At 45.9% G+C, this 17614-nt stretch overlaps 1 protein-coding gene across 49 annotated transcripts in view; it reads right to left on the reverse strand.

Moving 5' to 3' along the window:
* LOC100521877 (pseudouridine-5'-phosphatase) overlaps window positions 1–17614 on the reverse strand; it is a 631841-nt gene that overhangs the window by 519279 nt on the left and 94948 nt on the right. The gene's annotated exons all lie outside the window — the stretch shown is intronic.

Raw genomic sequence — 17614 nt, forward strand, 5'->3', positions numbered from 1 at the left:
ATCAATTAGGAGTATGGGATGGACAAGATACCCACTACTAGTGGGTAAACTAGATACACAACCAAGCCTGACTGTACAGCTCCAGGAAATTATACCTTGTATCTTGTAATACCCTCTAATGGAGTACAAAATACCCTATATAACCATGCTGGCTGCCTGAAACAAACACAATATGGTAAACCAATGATACGGCAATTAAAAAAAAAAAAAAGTAATGACCTCCGTTGATTTCCAAGGCATCGTCTTCTGCTGGACCTGTCATGCATCCAGCAACACACGTGTGAAGCATCACGTGTGACGATGAACATGAGGGGGGCGGGGAGTGACAGAGCTCCCTGTGTGAATAGCATTCTTTATTTTTCCTCCTCACTTTTGAAAACGAGGACTGAACTATCAAGAGGGTGTCGAATTTGAGGCCATTCAGGGCTCAAAGATGAACATCAAAAGTGAATTCACAAGACTTGTTCTTGATTAGCTTTTAGGATGTGTCTGGGAAGAGGGAAGTAAAAAGACACCAGCAAATTCTCTGACCCAATGATAACAGGGGCTTCGTCCGCTTCAGTAAGAATCTAATAGGTCTTGCAGCAGTCCTGAAAAATGAGGACTGAGATTTGAACTGATTTTCCAAATAAGAGAATGGAGGGTTTTTTTTTTTTTCTTCACTTTTTAAGGTTTTATTGAAGTAGAGTTGATTTGCAAGGTTGTGACCATTCCTGCTGGGCAGCAAAGGGATCCCGTGATCCATGTCCACACACCCATGCTCTTTCAGATTCTTTTCCCACATAGACGATCACAGAACAGTGGGTAAGGTTCCCTGTGCTCGACAGCAGGTCCCCATTGGCCAGTCCTTCCATAGACCTCAATGTGCATATGCCAATCCCACACCCCCAGTTCAATCACACCCCCTCCAACTCCCCACTTTGGTAACCATATGTTTTCAAAGTCTGCGAGGTTGTTTCCATTCTGCAAATAAGTTCATTTTTATCCCTTTTTTTTTTTTTTTTTTTTGACTGGAGGGATTTTTTTTTTTTTAAGTTTCTATTCCCTAGAATGTGGGATCCAGTCAATCCAATATAAATGTCAAGAGAAAAAGGTCAACAGCCAGAAAAGAAATGAGAGGAAAACAATTCAAGACAGCAAGAAGGTGTGGGTTTCCTCTGTGCTCGGTTCTGAGCAGAGGTGGTCATTTGGTAACGTGAGATTGGGAATTTTTTTCACGGGAACAATTTCTGTTTCCTCAGCTTTGCAGTGTGGCCAGCACGCAAAGCTGATTAGGCACTGGCTGTGGTGTCTTCTGGGAAATGTAAGCTCTAATCCATGCCCACCGTGGGCCATTGCATAAGGGCCAGGTGACAATATCAACCAGGAATGTGTACAACCGGAAAGCAGGAGAGAAGCTATTCAAACCCACGGGAGCGTCAGTTTCAAAGCATCTCAGTTGGTAATGATGGGTGACCTCATCATCTTTGGTGGGGAACAGACTCCAAGAATTTTGAAATTGAGAAGGATCGTTAAGCTAATCCGATGCGCTCAACCTCAGAGTTCCTATTTCAGTTCAAGAGGTTGTTGTTTTGTTGTTTTTTTTCCCCAGTAACTCTGATGTACCCTAAAATTGTCATGCTAAGAAGACAACGATGAGTAAACGCATAATTAACCTCTGTCCTTAAAGGCTGACAAGCTTGTGTGCCAACGGCCAAAATACAGATTTCTAGAATGTTCTAGAAATAGGACGGAGTGCCAAGAAGAGGCATTTAAAGCAATTTTGAGGCATTTAACTTGACTATCCAGAAGGTGATAATATGTTCAGAGATGGGAGGTCAAGATTTAACAAACTGCAACATTCTGCTGATAATTACCTTTGGTTTTTGGGGGGTTTTTTTGTTTTGTTTTGTTTTGTTTCTGTTTTTTTTAGGAACACACCTGCAGCATGTAGAAGTTCCCAGGCTAGGGATCGAATGAGAGCTGCAGCTGCTGGCCTACACCACAGCAGCAACACCCGATCCAAGCCTCTTCTGTGACCTACACCACAGCTCACGGCAACACAGGATACTTAACCCACTGAGTGAGGCCGGGAATCGAACCCACGTCCTCATAGATCCTAGCTGGGTTCCTTACCCCCGAGCCACTTCAGGAACTCCAACAGCAATGTTTGAAACCTGCTTTCTAGTAATAAATCAACCTTCATATAACTTTTACTGACTGGTTCCATGTCCATCCTGGGGGGGGGGCGGGCGCGGGGGGGGGGGGGGACAGCATAGGATTAAATCACCACTTCCCTTCTTAGCGCTCAGGAAGGCAAAGATTAGCTAAGGCGTTCCAAATTCTTGACTGGAATCAGCGTTAAGCTCATTGCTCTACCGTAAGAAACCTCAAGGGGCGCACGCGTGGGAAACTTGACAAGGCCCCCACTGTCAAAGTGCTCATGGAACTCCTAAGCCACCACGGGAGGGCGCTCCTGCCCACAAGCCATACATCATATATGTTTCGTGGGTTCGAACACGGAAAGAGATGGAGTTCCAGAGAAGACAAGCACATAGGCAACAGCCACACAAAAAGAGGCTCGCGATCAAAACCACAGTGAGAAAGGACCTCCTACCTGTTAGATCGGCCATCGTCAAAAAGAAAAGAAATAAGTTTTGCCGAGGATACAGAGAAAAGGAAACACTTGTTCACTGTTGGTGGGAATGTACATTGGTGCAGCCACTATGCAAAACCCCACAGAGATTCTTCAAAAAAATAAAATTCGAACTGCCACATGATCCAGCAATTCCACTCTAGGGAACTGATCTGAAATGAGAACAGGATTTCAGTATCTACACTCCACGTTCGCTGCCGCATTATTCACGACGGCCAAGACATGGAAACAACCTAAGGGGTTCTTCTACGGATGGAGAGACAAAAATGTGACAGACACACACTCCCTCCCTCAACAGAAAAATTATTTAGCTGGAAGAAAGAACGACATCCTGCCTTTTTCAGCAACGTGGATGGACTCTGAGAGCATGAAGCTAAGTGCAATAAAACAGAAAGAGACAAATCATGTAGAATCTCACATGTGCAATCTAAACACACACACACACACACATACTGAACTCAGAAACAGATCCATGCATTCCAGTGTTCACTACAGCACTATTCACAATAGCCAATACATGGAAGCAACCTAAATGTCCATCAACAGAGGAATAGATAAAGAAGATGTGGTATAGATACACAATGGAATACTCATCAGCCATAAAAAGAATGAAATAATGCCATTTGCAGCAATGTGGCTGAATCTAGAAACTGTCATACTAAGGGAAGTTAGAGAAAGACAAACATCATATAATATCATCTATATGTGGCATCTTAAAAAAAAAAAAAAAAGGACAAATAGGTTGAGCTTTTTTGCAAAACAGACTCACAGACTTTGAAGAACCTATGGTTCCCAAAGGGGACAGGTGTCTCAGGGGGAAGGGGGAGGGATGGACTGAGGTTGTGGGGTTGGCACATGCACACTGAGGTCTGGAATGACTGGCTAACGGGGACCTGCTAACTAGCACAGGGTAGTCTACCCAATATTCTGTGATCATTTGAAAGGCATCTAAGAGAGAATGGATTTGTGTATATGTGTGACAGAGTCCCGTTTGTCCAGCAGCTATCATCACAACCTTGTAAATTAACTACATTTCAATAAAACTTATTTAAAAAAAGTTGGTTACCAGGGGCTGGGGTTGGGGCAATGGAAAGACACTGGTCAAAGGTTACAAACTTCCAGTTATAAGAGGCATGCGTTCTGGCGATCTCAGGTACTGCATGGTGGCTGCAGTTATCCACAGTGTATTGTACTCTTGGCTATGGCTGAGAGAGTAGATCTCTAATGCTCCCACCATAAAAAGAAATGGTGACTTCAGGACATGACGGAGGTGTTGGCTGATGGTCCTGTGGTAAGCAGCTCACCACCTGGAAAGGCATCAAAGCACAGCAGGTACCTTAACCTTACCCATCGTCATGTGCTAGTTCCATCTCAGTAAAGGTGGGGAACGGGAGACTGACGAGCCCAAGTTCAAAGTCCTCCCCTTCCCTCCTCCTGCTAGGTCAATAACCAGATCAGAGACCTTCCCTGACGCCAGGGTCAACACAGCCTTACAGAGAGTGTTCCGGTGGCCCCATCCAGTCCCACACTTGGGTTGGTAATCCAAACACGCCTGGTGCCAAGTTTCCAGGATGGACAGAGGGTGGGGATGGGGGAATCAAGCACCTCCCACCCCCGCAGCCAGGAGCGCATACGGCTAGCATGGTGCCTGGTGCTGGATGGTGGCGATGTCACCACTGGGGCTGTGGGCTGAGCAGCATTTCTATAGGGTGTATGGGCAGAGGGGCGCGGAGAAAATGTTGGAAACGACTGTCATGCCTCCCATGCCTCCCAGGACTAGGCGTGTGGCTGGTCAAACCCTGGCCCTCGGGACTGTAATCCCGCGGCAGTCCAGGATATTGCATCTACGTTGGAAATGAGCCTACGGAATGCCATCCTTCCAGCCCCTGCAGCGCTGCTGCTCTGGGTCAACCCCCCCCCCTAGGCCCCCCAACTTTGCCTTCGGCCACGCCCCCGGCTTTGCCTTCGGCCACGCCCCCAGCTTTGTCTTCGGTCACGCCCCCTCTCTGAGCCTAGCTTCTGCGCAGACCCCACAGGGGCCCCTAGAACAGCAGTCATCTGGCCTTGGCTCCTGCCTCAGACCCTCTCCACGGCCCCCTTCGCTCAGGCAGAGGCTGTGACACCAGACGTTTTCATTTCCTATGATTTGGTCTGCATTATGATTTCTTGAGATCAGGAGAGCATTTTCCCTGCCGTTTAAACTAATAGAACACAGCAAGTACTCTACGTCCGTTTGAAGAGCTCCGCTCAGTTCACTTCGGGAAGATCGGGGAATAATTAGTAACCAAAGACTCTAGCTTTGAAGGCGGTTAAGAGACTAAAACGAGAGTCTCACAAACCGCGGCAGAGGCCCCTGGAGGCTGACTGCCGAGCCCCCCCCCCCCACCTTCTCAAGCCGGAGCACCCCCCCACCCATGCACCCCGCAGAGGAGAACAGCCGGGCTGCGCAGGCTGCGGCCCCGGTCCTTCATCCCAGCTGCCATCCTCCACTGAGTTTGCCCTTCGTTAAAACAGCCTCTGCTGGCAGGACTGCAGGAAGGGAGAATAGATTTCATTTTACCTGCTGTGCAACTGCAGAAAAAGCAAGTCTTTATTTTGCCTTGGCGGCTGAGATTTCTTGGAGTTCTTCCTAAAACCGGAGGTTACAGATGATCTATGTGATACACGCCCACCTACACACACCACGGCCCGATTAACTCTCAGGGTACAAACCCACCTCATTTTTTCCCCAAAAAGAAAAGTAACAGGAGTGAATGTGGTACATTCATTTTTCCTTTAGGGCATCCGTTTAAATGTCTATAATTACAAATAAGGAAAATCATGTGTAATTGGAATTTTACTCGTCTTCTCAGATGTCTCGCCATGAGTACACCTTGGGTGGACTGGGGCTAAACAGCTTTCAGATAGTACAAATCAAAGATAATTTTGACAAAATGAAGAGGTGGTTTTTTTGATACGTCAGCCCTTTGGAGAAAAAGCAAGGGCCGCTGCATGGATGAAGAAAACAAAAATTCCTCTTTTGCAGACCAGGCCACACGTATTCATTCCTGCCTTGGTGCTGTGGTTCATCACCCACGGAACCCACCAAGAGCGTGGGCGAGAAGTCTCGACCCTTGGGGTGGTCCGCATTTAAAAAGATAAAGACGGTGAGGAAGGCCATCTTACGAGAGACCTCACTCTTTGTCTCACTGTCGTGGTTCAAGAAGGATGTTGGGTGCATAGGGTTACTTTTCTGGGGCGACACTATGCATATCAGAAAAATAAATTTAGGTGTAAGAGGAACAATTCCTGGAAGACTGGGTGGATTTACATATTTAAAGATTCAGGCATTTGTCTTGGAGAAAAAATAAATAAAGACGACGACCAGAAGGGGGCTTTGCAAGAAGAAAACCAGAGGCAGAGAGAAAGGGTTTGGGGAAGGGAGAAGGACGTTTCCACGGGATTCTGAGAAGATGAACTGGAGGAATACAGATCTGAAGGGGTCTGCTGCAGGCCCCTTTGATGGACTTTGGAGAACAAACTATTAACTAATTGTTCAGACTTCTCTGCATGTCGGACTTGGTTTCTATTTCAACGTGACACTGAGCTAAGACAGGAAATCAGGGCACCTGGCTTGATACTCCATCCGCCTAAGAGTTCTGGAGCCTTTTCGATACCTTTGGCAGTCAGCTGACGAACGCTGCATGGGCAGCCGACAAAAGCCTTGGGGTGTCTGTCTCCAGAACTGCAATTACCTATCAAGCAGAAGCCATTCTCTGAACTTCAGCCCTCATTTCCCGTCTCAGGAGGTTTGAGCGCTCGGTCACAACTGATGCCAAAAGCAGAACATCCCCCGCAGTTTCAGCACCACGGTGGGGATCCCCGAGGCCCCTCTCCATGTGCCAGCAAGCCCATGACACACACATGTGGTAGCACTTTTACGAAGGCTCCCAGCGATCCATCCATCTCCCCGCTGGGGTCCACATGAAAGCGTTCTTTGCTAGCGGGACCCAAGGTGCGGCCCCAAGGAGATGCTCTGACTATGGTGAACTGCTCTTAGGGGCAGGTGCTGTTGCTCTGGGCCCTGCTGCTGTTGGAAAGTTTGCCCTCACCTTCGTGGCCAGTGGTGGCCATCCCCAGGTGGTGGCCGGTGCCTGAAGCCCAGCCCCGAGCTGTAGCACATGCATCCTGCCCTGTGTGTTAGCAGTCAGACGTGGTGTCGTACCCCTGGCTCGGACCGTCCAGGGAGCAGTGGTCTGGAGCCGTTTTCAGCGGGGGCACAATGATTTTTGGAAAACCATGCAGCCATCCCATGTGATGTGTCTAGCAAGGTGGCCCAGGCAGGGGTTCCTGGCTCCTGTCCTGACCATCAGCGTTTCTGCATAGGTCAGAAGAACGTAGGGTGCTTGCTGGGGCCCTGAGGAGCTATTGCTTCCCCCATAGCCAGTATTTCATCTTTTCGAACGACAAATGGTCTTCTGCTCCAAGAAGGGTTCTTTTGTTACAAAAGGAACGCACTGTCTTTTATTTCAACAGCAGCTGTATGGGAATGTTAGTTTTGCTATATTTGGTGCTTATTTTATTCAATAAGGAAGAAAAGTAAACCCAATGGGCAACCTGAACTGGGGTCTAATTTCTCAGCCACATAAAATCACTGGAGGGAAGAACTTGTGCTATGGACTAGAGACCCTTGCAGACCAAAAATAAATAGAATGACCGAGTACAAATGCCTTTCAGCCCCCTCTACCCCTTCATCTATCAAATTGCCCTTCTAGCTGCTTAAGAGAACCAGGGAAGACAACGTGCTATATAATGGTCCTAAACCAACTGTTTAACCTTTTAGATTTGGAATGTCTAAGGTTGCAAATTTTTGGTTGCAAATATGCTTAAAATTACACACACCCAAACTCCCAGGAGTACAGCTCTCATAGATTTTTTTTTTTTTTTTTGGCGCCACCCATGACACGTGGAAGTTCCTAGGCCAGGGTTGGAATCCCCCCCACCAGCACAGTGACCCAAGCTGCTGCAGAGACAGCGCTGGATTCCCTAACCCCCTGTGCCGCACGGAAACTCATGCATAGGGCTCTCAGAGATCTGTTTATTCCTTTCTCTATGATTTATCATTGTGGAGAGCAAGTTTACATTCCTGTCATCAAAATCATAGCTGTAGATGCAGCTCTTCATCGTGGCTCTGAGGATGGAACCAGCCATGACTGGGTATAATTCTGGAGACCTTTGCCTGAACACTGCCTGCACAAAATGCTTGTAATGCCTCATTTTTGGATACTTGCTGCAAACTCAGAGGAACAAGCGAAGGATGGGCCATGACCTAATTTTCAGGACAATATAATACGGCTGATTTTATGCAAAATTAATTACAGAATTAAAGACGGAAGCATTCCTTCGCCCAAGCGGTTTTATCATTCACCTGCAAAATCCTTTTCTCTCCTGTCGCTGTCAGCACCATTTGGTCTCTTTCTCATCATTCAAAACACTCCATCCACATAATTAACAAATTGGACTGTGGACACCACCTCATCAACTTTAGCACATTCTTCACCCTTTCGTCTGTTGTGCTAAAGGACAAATTCCCCGACGACGCTCTAAGTCTATGGTGAATCTTATTTGCAAGGGCACGGGCTGAAGTCTACATTTGTTTTATCCATACGTAGAGACGTCCTCAGTGCAGAGGTGACATACGATGTGATGACATCAGAGCCGTCCTTAATATTTCTGACATGTGGGAGTTCCCGTCATGGCTCAGCAGAAACGAATCCGACTAGCATCCACGAGGAATAAGGTTCGATCCCTGGCCTCGCTCCATGGGTTAAGGATCCAGCGTTGCTGTGAGCTGTGGTGTAGGTCGCAGATGCAGCTTGGATCCTGCGTTGCCGTGGCTGGCAGATGCACCTCCGTTTGGACTCCTAGCCTGGGAACATCCATATGCCACAGGTGGAACCCTAAAAAGCAAAAAGCCCCTCCCCCCCCAAAAAAAAACCACAAAAAAACAAAACCCTGAGATGTCTGTTACTTTGTTTCCTCCTGTGTTCACCTAGCATCTCCATAGTACAGTACTGTTGCTGGGGGATTAGACAGGCGTAATGGACGGATGTCCACTTCTGGCCAAGAAGGATGAACAGGGACTGGATTCAGTCTCCCCCGTGAAACAGCCATTAAAACGAATAAAATATAAGGGATGGTAAGTGTCATGAAGCTGGACATGTGACACTGCAGAGCCCTGAGGGACAGGACACAAATAAGGTGAATGGTGCGATGGCTGGAGACTTTGAAGAGGTGTCAGGATGCAGTGGGCTGTGGGGTGGGGTGGCAGGGACTGAAGCAGAGCCTGACAAACTCTGAGTGGCAGAGATGGACAATGCATTTGCCAGAGTCCACAGGAGAGAGTGCCAGACAGGAGAGAGAGCGGAACCAAGAGGGAGTGCCCCTTTGAGGTGTCAGCAGAAGTCTGATCTGTGCAAAACTGTGAGAAAACCACATGAGGCCCAAGAAAGAATCACCTCAGATGGGATGAGAGAGAATCGTGTTTGGGGCTCACCCAGGGCTGGGAAGAGTGCCTGATTCCACAAGATAGACCATAATTCATGGAGCACTGAACAGAGTATTCAAAAAGGTCTTGCCTTAGTAATGGGCCTGAATTAGCCCTAGATTAAGCAATGCTCTGAACCTTCCTATCAAATCATAAAGCAACAGTTGCAAATTATTTCTAAGTAACCTAAGGGAAAATTGTACACCTTTGGAATAGTTACAGGAATGCAAAAATATCTAGTATCTAAAAAGTTAGAAATACATCTAGCATCCAACTGAAAATTTCCAGGCATACAAGGAAGCAAGAAAAAAAATGCACGATTTTTTTTTTTTTCACTTTTTAGGGCCGCACCTGCAGCATATGTAAGTTCCAAGGCTAGGGGTCCAATTGGAGCTGGAGCTGCAGGCTTATGCCACAGCCACAGCCACAGCCACACCAGATCCCAGCAGAGTCTGAGACATACACCACAAGCTCACAGCAACACTGTATCCTTAACCCAAGGAGAAAGGCCAGGGACCGAACCAATACCCTCAAGGACACTATGGCAGGTTCTTAATCCACTGAGCCACAATGAGAACTCCCAGTGATCCATGAGTTAAAAAAAAAAAAAAAAAAAAAAATTGAACTGATGCAGAGGTTAGAAGATGCTTTTAATTCTCAAAGGTTCTGCTCTGTATTTTCTTTTCAAATCGTTAGGGTTTTAGGTTTATATATAAATCTATGACCTACTCTGAGTTAATAGTAGCATGTACATTTGTTTGTATGTATCATTTGTAGGTATAGATCAAAGTTCATTTTTTGCATATGGATATCCAAATGTTCCAATATTATTAGCTGAAAAGACTCCTTTTCTTTTTTGCTTTTTTTTTTTTTTTCTTTGCTCTTTAGGGCCGCACTGGTGGCATATGGAGGTTCCCAGGCTAGGGATTGAAGCGGAGCTACAGCTGCTGGCCTACACCACAGCCACAACAATGCTGGATCCGAGGCGAGTCCCTGACACCACAGAGTGTCACGGCAATGCTGGATCCTTAACCCACTAAGTGAGGCCAGGGAGCAAACCTGCAACCTCATGGTTCCTAGTCGGATTTGTTTCTGCTGTGCCATGATGGGAACTCCAAGACTACACTTTCTTTACTGCATTGCCTTTGAATCTTTGCCAAATCAGATGTCCATATGTATGTGGGTCTGTCAATACCACATTCTTCTGATTACTGCACTTTTATAATACATTTCAAAATCAGGTACTGTGAGTCCTCCAATTTTTTTTTTTTTTTTTCAGAGTGGTTTGGCTATTCTGGGTGTTTTGAAGTTCACTGTGAGTTGAGAATCAGCTGGATAGTTTCTAGAAAGAAGTCTTTTAGGATTTCGATTGGGACTGTGTTGAATCTATAGATCAACTCAGACGAACTGATGTCCTAACAATACTGAGTGTTCCAACTGATGCATAAGGCTTCTCTCTCCATTTATTTAGTTCTTTCATTTGTCTCAAGATGTTTTTCAGTTTCTGGTGCACAGGTGTGACACATTTTTCTCTCCCATTTACCCCCGAATATGTCATATTTTTGATGCTGCTGTAAATGGCACTGTTTATATTTAAATTTTTACTATTCATTGCTAAGTCATAGAGAGAGATTTTGAGATAATGAACTCTGCTAAACTCAGCTAGTAGTTCTACTAGCTATTTTGTAAATTCCAGGGATTTTGATCATCTGTCTATGAAGTCAATTCAGAAAGAAAGTTTTTTGTTTTTTGGTTTTTTTTTTTTTTTTTTTTGGTCTTTTGTCCTTTTAGGGCCCCACATGAGGCATATGGAAGTTCTCAGGCTAGGGGTCAAATCGGAGCTACAGCTGCCGGCCTACACCACAGCCACAGCAACTCAGGATAGGAGGCGAGTCTATGACTTACACCACAGTTCATGGCAATGCCGGATCCTTAACCCACTAAGGGAAGCCCGGGACCAAACCCACAACGTCATGGTTTCTAGTCAGATTTGTTTCCACTGAGCCATGAAGGGAACTCCATCATAAAGAAAGTTTTACTTCCTCCTTTTGAACTAGAGTTCCTTTTATTTATTTTATTTATTCTTTCCTTATTGCACTGGCTCACATCTCTAGTACAATGCCGAATAGTAATGGTGAGAGTGGACATCTCCGTTTTGTTCTTGAACTTAAGGGGGACGGCTGCATTTTGACCATTCGCTATGATGGTAGGTTTAGGTTTTGAGTAGATATCCTGTATCAGATTGAGAGAGTTCCTTTCTATTCCTAGTTTGCTGCAGGGTTTCAAGCAGCACTGGTTATTGGATTTTTTAAAAAATCCTTTTCTATATTTATTGAGATGTTCAGTGTGTTTGTGTGTGTGTGTGTGTGTGTGTGTATGTGTGTGTGTGTGTGTAATCTGACAACACTGTGGATTACATGGATTAGTTTGCAAATATTTGTTTGGTTTTTTTTCTTTTTAGGGCTGCAAATGTGGCATATGGAAATTCCCAGGCTAGGGGTTGAATTGGTGCTGCAGCTGCCAGCACACAGCACAGCCACAGCCACAGCCACACCACATCTGAGCCACGTCTGCAGTTTACAATGCAGCTCACAACAATGCCAGATCCTTTAACCAACTGATCACGGTCAAGAATAGAACCTGCAACCTCATGGATCCTAGTCGGGTTCTTAACCTGCTGAGCCACAACAGCAACTCCAAGTGTGCCAAGAGTTCAAAACACTATCATCTTTTTTTTTTCCCCCATAGGAGTTTGGTGTATTCATAAAGCTTCTTTGGAAAGACACATGAGAAATTTATAGTATAATACCTTAATTTTCAGGGAAACTGGGTAGTTGGGAGAAGAACATTTTCACTGCAAACTCAAACCTTTCACATGATGACTATGTAAATATATTACCATTTTTAAAATTAAAAATGTTGGGAGTTCCCTGGTGGCCTAGTCACTAAGGCTCAGGTGTTGTTACTGCAATGGTCTGAGTCACTGCTGTGGTTCATATTCAATCCCTGGCCCAAGAACTTCTGCATGCTGCAGCATGGCCAAATAAATAACTAAAAATAAAAATTTTTAAATAAAATAAAATATAAAATGTTTAAAACAAAATAAGGGGACTAGGGCATTTGATTCCATCACCAATCAAATGCATTTATTGAAACACTATCATCTTGTGGCTTAGTTCTGTGACATAACCTAGCCAGCTCTGGTTGTGTGTGTTATTAAGTAGTGACAATGGTCTGTCCTACTGTGAGTGACATGACTGCCTTACAGTTCTTTTCTACCAGGGCAGCACCTGAGGCTAAGCATTGCCTTCGGAGGCCACCGAATGGAATAGGACACTGTTTGTCCAGTTCTGAGGGGGCGCCCTTTCATGGCTGTGTGATTCCACTTTGTGTCTTGGGGTGCTAGTCCTTGGCGTGATTTCTTCTTAGCCTCCTTGGAGGATGAAGGCCATTTTCCCACTACTCGGCTGACTGTTAGAGTTGTTTTCCTTTCCTTTTTTTTTTTTCCTTGCCAGCCATGGTCAGCCCCTGAGGGCTCCTCCTCTTCTCTAGAGTGTATTCAGGGCTCATGTACCCCCTGGTTTATGCACGCTGGTAGCCGTCACCCTTCTCTCACTCTGCTCTATATCTGTCTGCATCTTCCGCTTTCCAAAATTGCACTTCCACCACGAAGTCTTTTCTAAGCCAGGCTTCTCTTCACGTTTTTCATGGACTCTTCACTGACTGTAAAGCTGCTCCAGGGTGCTGCCTGACTCAGTGTGAGGGCATAAAATTCAGATGTACAGAAAGTGGCTGTGGAAGGTAGCACAGGGTTACCCTTGCAGGATGGAATGAGCATACCCCGCTGGGAACGCCTGGACACATCATTTCTTCCATCCGGTCCCAACTGTTCTGATCTTGAACGTCTTGGTGAATGGGCTATCTTGCAGTTGGAAGGAACCTGGAGCTTTTGGAGGTCTCCCGACTTTAAAATGCCCCACTTTAAGACAGAGAGCATCTCTGAACCCCAGGGGAGACCAGCGTGTCAGTTCAGCCTTCCCTTTCTTTAAAAAGGTAATTGGCACTCATTCCCCAGTGCCCAGCACTTAAGTCAGTGCATCACAGAAAGACCGTGAAGGCAAAAAGTGATAAATGCACAGTGTCAACTTTGAAAATTGATTTAGCCCTTTTCCCTATAAAAACTTCAGATGTCTAAGGTAAGCAAAGAGATGCCTGTGCTTAATTGTTTTACCTCATCAGCTATCCATCTTCATGATGGGGGCCCTATCGTTTAGCGACATGTGAAGGGGAAGGGGGACCAGCACCTTTCACGGAATGGGGATTTCTGTTGAGGTTCTAAATGAGCGAGCGTCGGCCTCCCACATAAACTGCCACAGTCTTAGACAACACAGACTGTCTGTTCTCATGTTAAATTGGGAGGTCCATGCGTGCAAGCCTCCAATCTGTAAATGCAGATTTGTTCCGTCCAGCTAGACCTTCCAATGGCCCCACCGGCCTGCCCAGGGCATGGTAGCCCCTCCATCAAGCATGGCAGTGTAGCCCCTCCATCAAGCATGGACAACAAACACATCAGCAGGCTCAGTGTCCTCTGTTTACAGAAAGGTGGGAGGTCGTGTTGGAAACCAGACATTATCTGAGGCCCGCAGAGTCAGCAACACCCTTGCCCGCCCTCCCGGAGTCCTGGCGAAACAAGTCAATGGCAGGAGTGCCATCATCCCCTGGTCTTGGCTTTAATCAGGTAACACTCAATTCTTTCCTGCTGAAGCTTGGCCTCAAATCCTTCTTAGCCAGTGTGTCATATACTCCGTCCCACACTTACATTCTGGGAACTGGACAACCACAGACTCCGTGCACATGTCTTGGTCTTGTCCATGGTTCTGAATCTCTGCAGGGCACTCATACCTTCTGTCTCCTTTGGTGTTTCTCTAATAGGGATGATGTGCGCCCCCCCACCCCAGGGGATGTTTCACAATGTCTCCCATGACAAAGGATCATCCGGCTCAAAGGTCAGTGGTGCTGAGGTTGGGAAAGCCTGATCTGTCTGACGTGGAAAGCTGTGATTTTCCTCCAGGACACAGCTCTGAGCTACAATTTCATCTGCACAACTGGGAGCCTGACACCTGTATCTTCCCAGCCTCTCCTCAGGAAACCTGATTATCCTGCCGGTACTCACCAGCTGGACACTGGCTGCGTGTTGTCACAGCTTTTCTGGAAACTCAGACCTGCATGCTCTGGCATCCATGTTGCCCAAACTACACCACATGATGGTGACATGCTGTGTTGAGGAGCTCAGATTCTTGTGCCAGAACCACTCCCAGCAGAGTGGCTTCAGCTCGTCCTCCCACACTAGCCCTCCCCTCCCCCTCCTCAGTTTCTTGCATGTCCCTCGCCTGAGCTTGCCTCCCTGGGATGCAACTGAGGCCAGGGGACAATACCTTACAGAGCCGGTTTCACATGTCCTTTGAAATGCTGCCTGCCATCAACTGATAAATAGACCTTAGCTGGAGACCCATGCATGTAGGGGTCATCTCACATTTTTGCTGATTTCCCCAAACCTATCCTAAGATAACTTTTTCACAGTTCATTTGCAAAGCAGGAGAATTAGTCTGTCTTCTGAAGGAGGAAGATACATAGCTCCCTTTTTATCCAAAGTGAAATGCGTAAACACGTGTTTCTGAGCAAAGACACCTCAACAGAGACAAGAAGATTTGAAGGACTGGCAAGGTACCACACAAAATTGTAACAGAAAAAAACCTGGTTTGTTTGCCCTTTCATCAAATTATGCAGACTAATCACTAGACCTTCAGACTTGTGAGTCCTGAGGGCCGGAACTACAGCTTCAGCTTGTCCAGGGGAAAGACAGTCATGTCTGGACAGAGGACGCTGGAGCAGCTGTTCCACCCAGAGAATGAAGGGGGAAGGTCTGGGTCAGGCCAGGCGGACAGGAACCGTGGAAATGAGCTTCACCAGAGAAAGATGGCAGCAGGGCCATGAACAGTCTTAGTTCCACAGCTGCTGCCAGCCACCAGACAGAAAGGGTAAGAGGGACACACGAATTTCCCAGGTCTGTGAGATGGGGATTATTCCATAAGCAGGTATGAGTTTGCTCTGGCTGCTGTAACAAAGCAGCACTGACTTGGAGGTTAAACAAGAGACATTTATTGTCCCGAGTCCTAGAGGCTGAAAGCCCAAGGTCAAGGTGTAGGCAGGGCTGGTTGCTCTTGAGGCTTCTCTCCTAGGAGTGTAGATGGCTGTCTCCTCCCCATGTCCCTTAGAGGGCTGTCCCTCTGTGTGTGTCTGTGTCCTCATCTCCTCTTCTTCTAAGGATCCCCATCCTGGGGGATCAGGACCCCCCCCCAGTGACCTAATGTTACCTTAATCACCTCTTTAAAGTGGTCATCTCCAAACAGCATCACTTTCTGAGGTTCTGGATATTAGCACTTGCACATAGGATCTTGTGGGGGACAAAATCCAGCCATGTCAGCCTACTTATCGTGGTGGCTTCCCAGCCGTGTTGGAGGATAGGGGACACTTGAACAACGACCAGAGCAGACCCATGATCTAAGTGCTGGGATCCTCCCAGGCTTGAGGGTGCCTCCCAGACACGCCCTAGGAGATGGGGAGAACGGAACCTCCCAGTGAGCCCAGGGTGATGGGGTGGGGGACACTCCCTTAGCAGGGCTGCTGGTTTCAACCTCCAGTTTATCAGTGTAACATTTTCTGCCCAAAAAGTTCAAAGTTTCTAGGGAAATTTTTTTTTTTTCCATGGTAACCCAAAGAGGTCAGAGTTGTGGAACTGTTTACAGGAAGGGTATGCAAAGGAGAAGAGAGAGCCACATCTATCTTTGGTACCTTTTGTACAAACACCTAGTTATAAAAATAATTAAGTCATGCAGAAGTAACACACAGGGAACAGAAACAGAGAGACACAGAGACCGAGACCGGTGCCTTTTGTACCAACTCATAGTTACAAAATAATTAAGTTATAAAATCATTAAGTAATGCACAGAAAAAAAAGGGGGGAGAGAGGGAGAAAGAGAGAGAAAGAGAATTTCATTTCTACCTTTGGTACTTTTGCACAAACGCCTAGTTATAAAATAAATACATGGAAATGTCATACGCAGAAGAAGAAACAATGTCATTTGTAGAACGATAATGTGAAGACATACATTTCTTAGAGATTTGGAGATAATTATTGTTGTGGGGTCAGGAGGGGGATTTCTGACAGATAATTTCCATGTATACAAATATACATACATACACACCTATGTACAGGACTGTAAAAATTACAGTACGAGGCATGTCTCCACCTCCCCATTTTTTAATCTTTAACATCACATTTCTGGACCCGGGGCTGTGAAACACAAAATGAAACAGCTCCTGTCCGACGGGCCAACACTCTGCTGCTCACAGATATGTGTAATGTCCAACTGGGATTTTCATGTTTTACATCAGCTGAGCTAATTCACCATTTTCAGAGAGGGTGTTTGAATGTGGTTAGGGAGTCAATCCTTCTTGTGATGAGGAAGTTATCAGAAATCACAAAAGGACACTCTCTTCATGGATACAAGTACGTTATCTTTATGGGCACAAGTATTTCCAACTTAAGAACAATAATAATTTGGCTCTCGACCTATCATTTTGAAACTCTGAAGTCAGGGATACGAATCTCCTTAGGACAAGATAAACACACAGTTGAAGCCCACTGTAATAAATGCCACAATTAAATATGTTGAGAACTGGAGTTCCCATCATTGCTCAGTGGTTAGTGCATCTGACTGGGAACCATGAGGATGCGGGTTCGACCCCTGGCCTCACTCAGTGGGTGAAGGATCCAGTGTTGCTGTGAGCTGTGGTGTAGGTCGCAGACATGGCTGGGATCCTGCGTTGCTGTGACTCTGGCGTAGGCTGGCAGCTACAGCTCCAATTAGACCCCTAGCCTGGGAACCTCCGTATGCTGCGGATGTGGCCCTAGAAAAAGACAACAACAACAACAAAAATGTTGAGACCAAAAAACTCTGAAACATGAATGCAAATAAAATAGAGCTCACAAAACTTCCCAAGGCATCATCAGTTTGGGATTTTGATCAGATTTCATTGGCACATATGTTGTAACTTCTTTAGATAAAAACTTAAGCATATATGAGTTTGTAATGACATTTGTAATAAAAAATAACTGTAAGCTCCTTTCAAGCAAGGGCTTTAGGAACAGTTCAGTTTTGAATGCATGCATGAAAAAATGTTTGAAAATGCACATGATGCATGTGTCAAAGGAGGCTGGGGTTACATATATTGTACATTCGTGCATACTGGTTAAAGGACTAGTGCTTTCATGTTAAATGTTAGACAAATCAAGTGAGTCTATTTTAAAGTTAGTGAAAATATGAACGATTCTTGATTTGTTCTTGGTTTAACGCTAACATTTACTGCGTTTTAAACATCTTTGGAACCTG

Source organism: Sus scrofa, chromosome X (assembly GCF_054392235.1).
Source record: "Sus scrofa isolate SSC_HxYL_T2T_F1_AM1 chromosome X, Sscrofa_HxYL_maternal_Yorkshire_Landrace_v2.0, whole genome shotgun sequence".
In the NCBI taxonomy this organism is placed as follows: Eukaryota; Metazoa; Chordata; class Mammalia; order Artiodactyla; family Suidae; genus Sus; species Sus scrofa.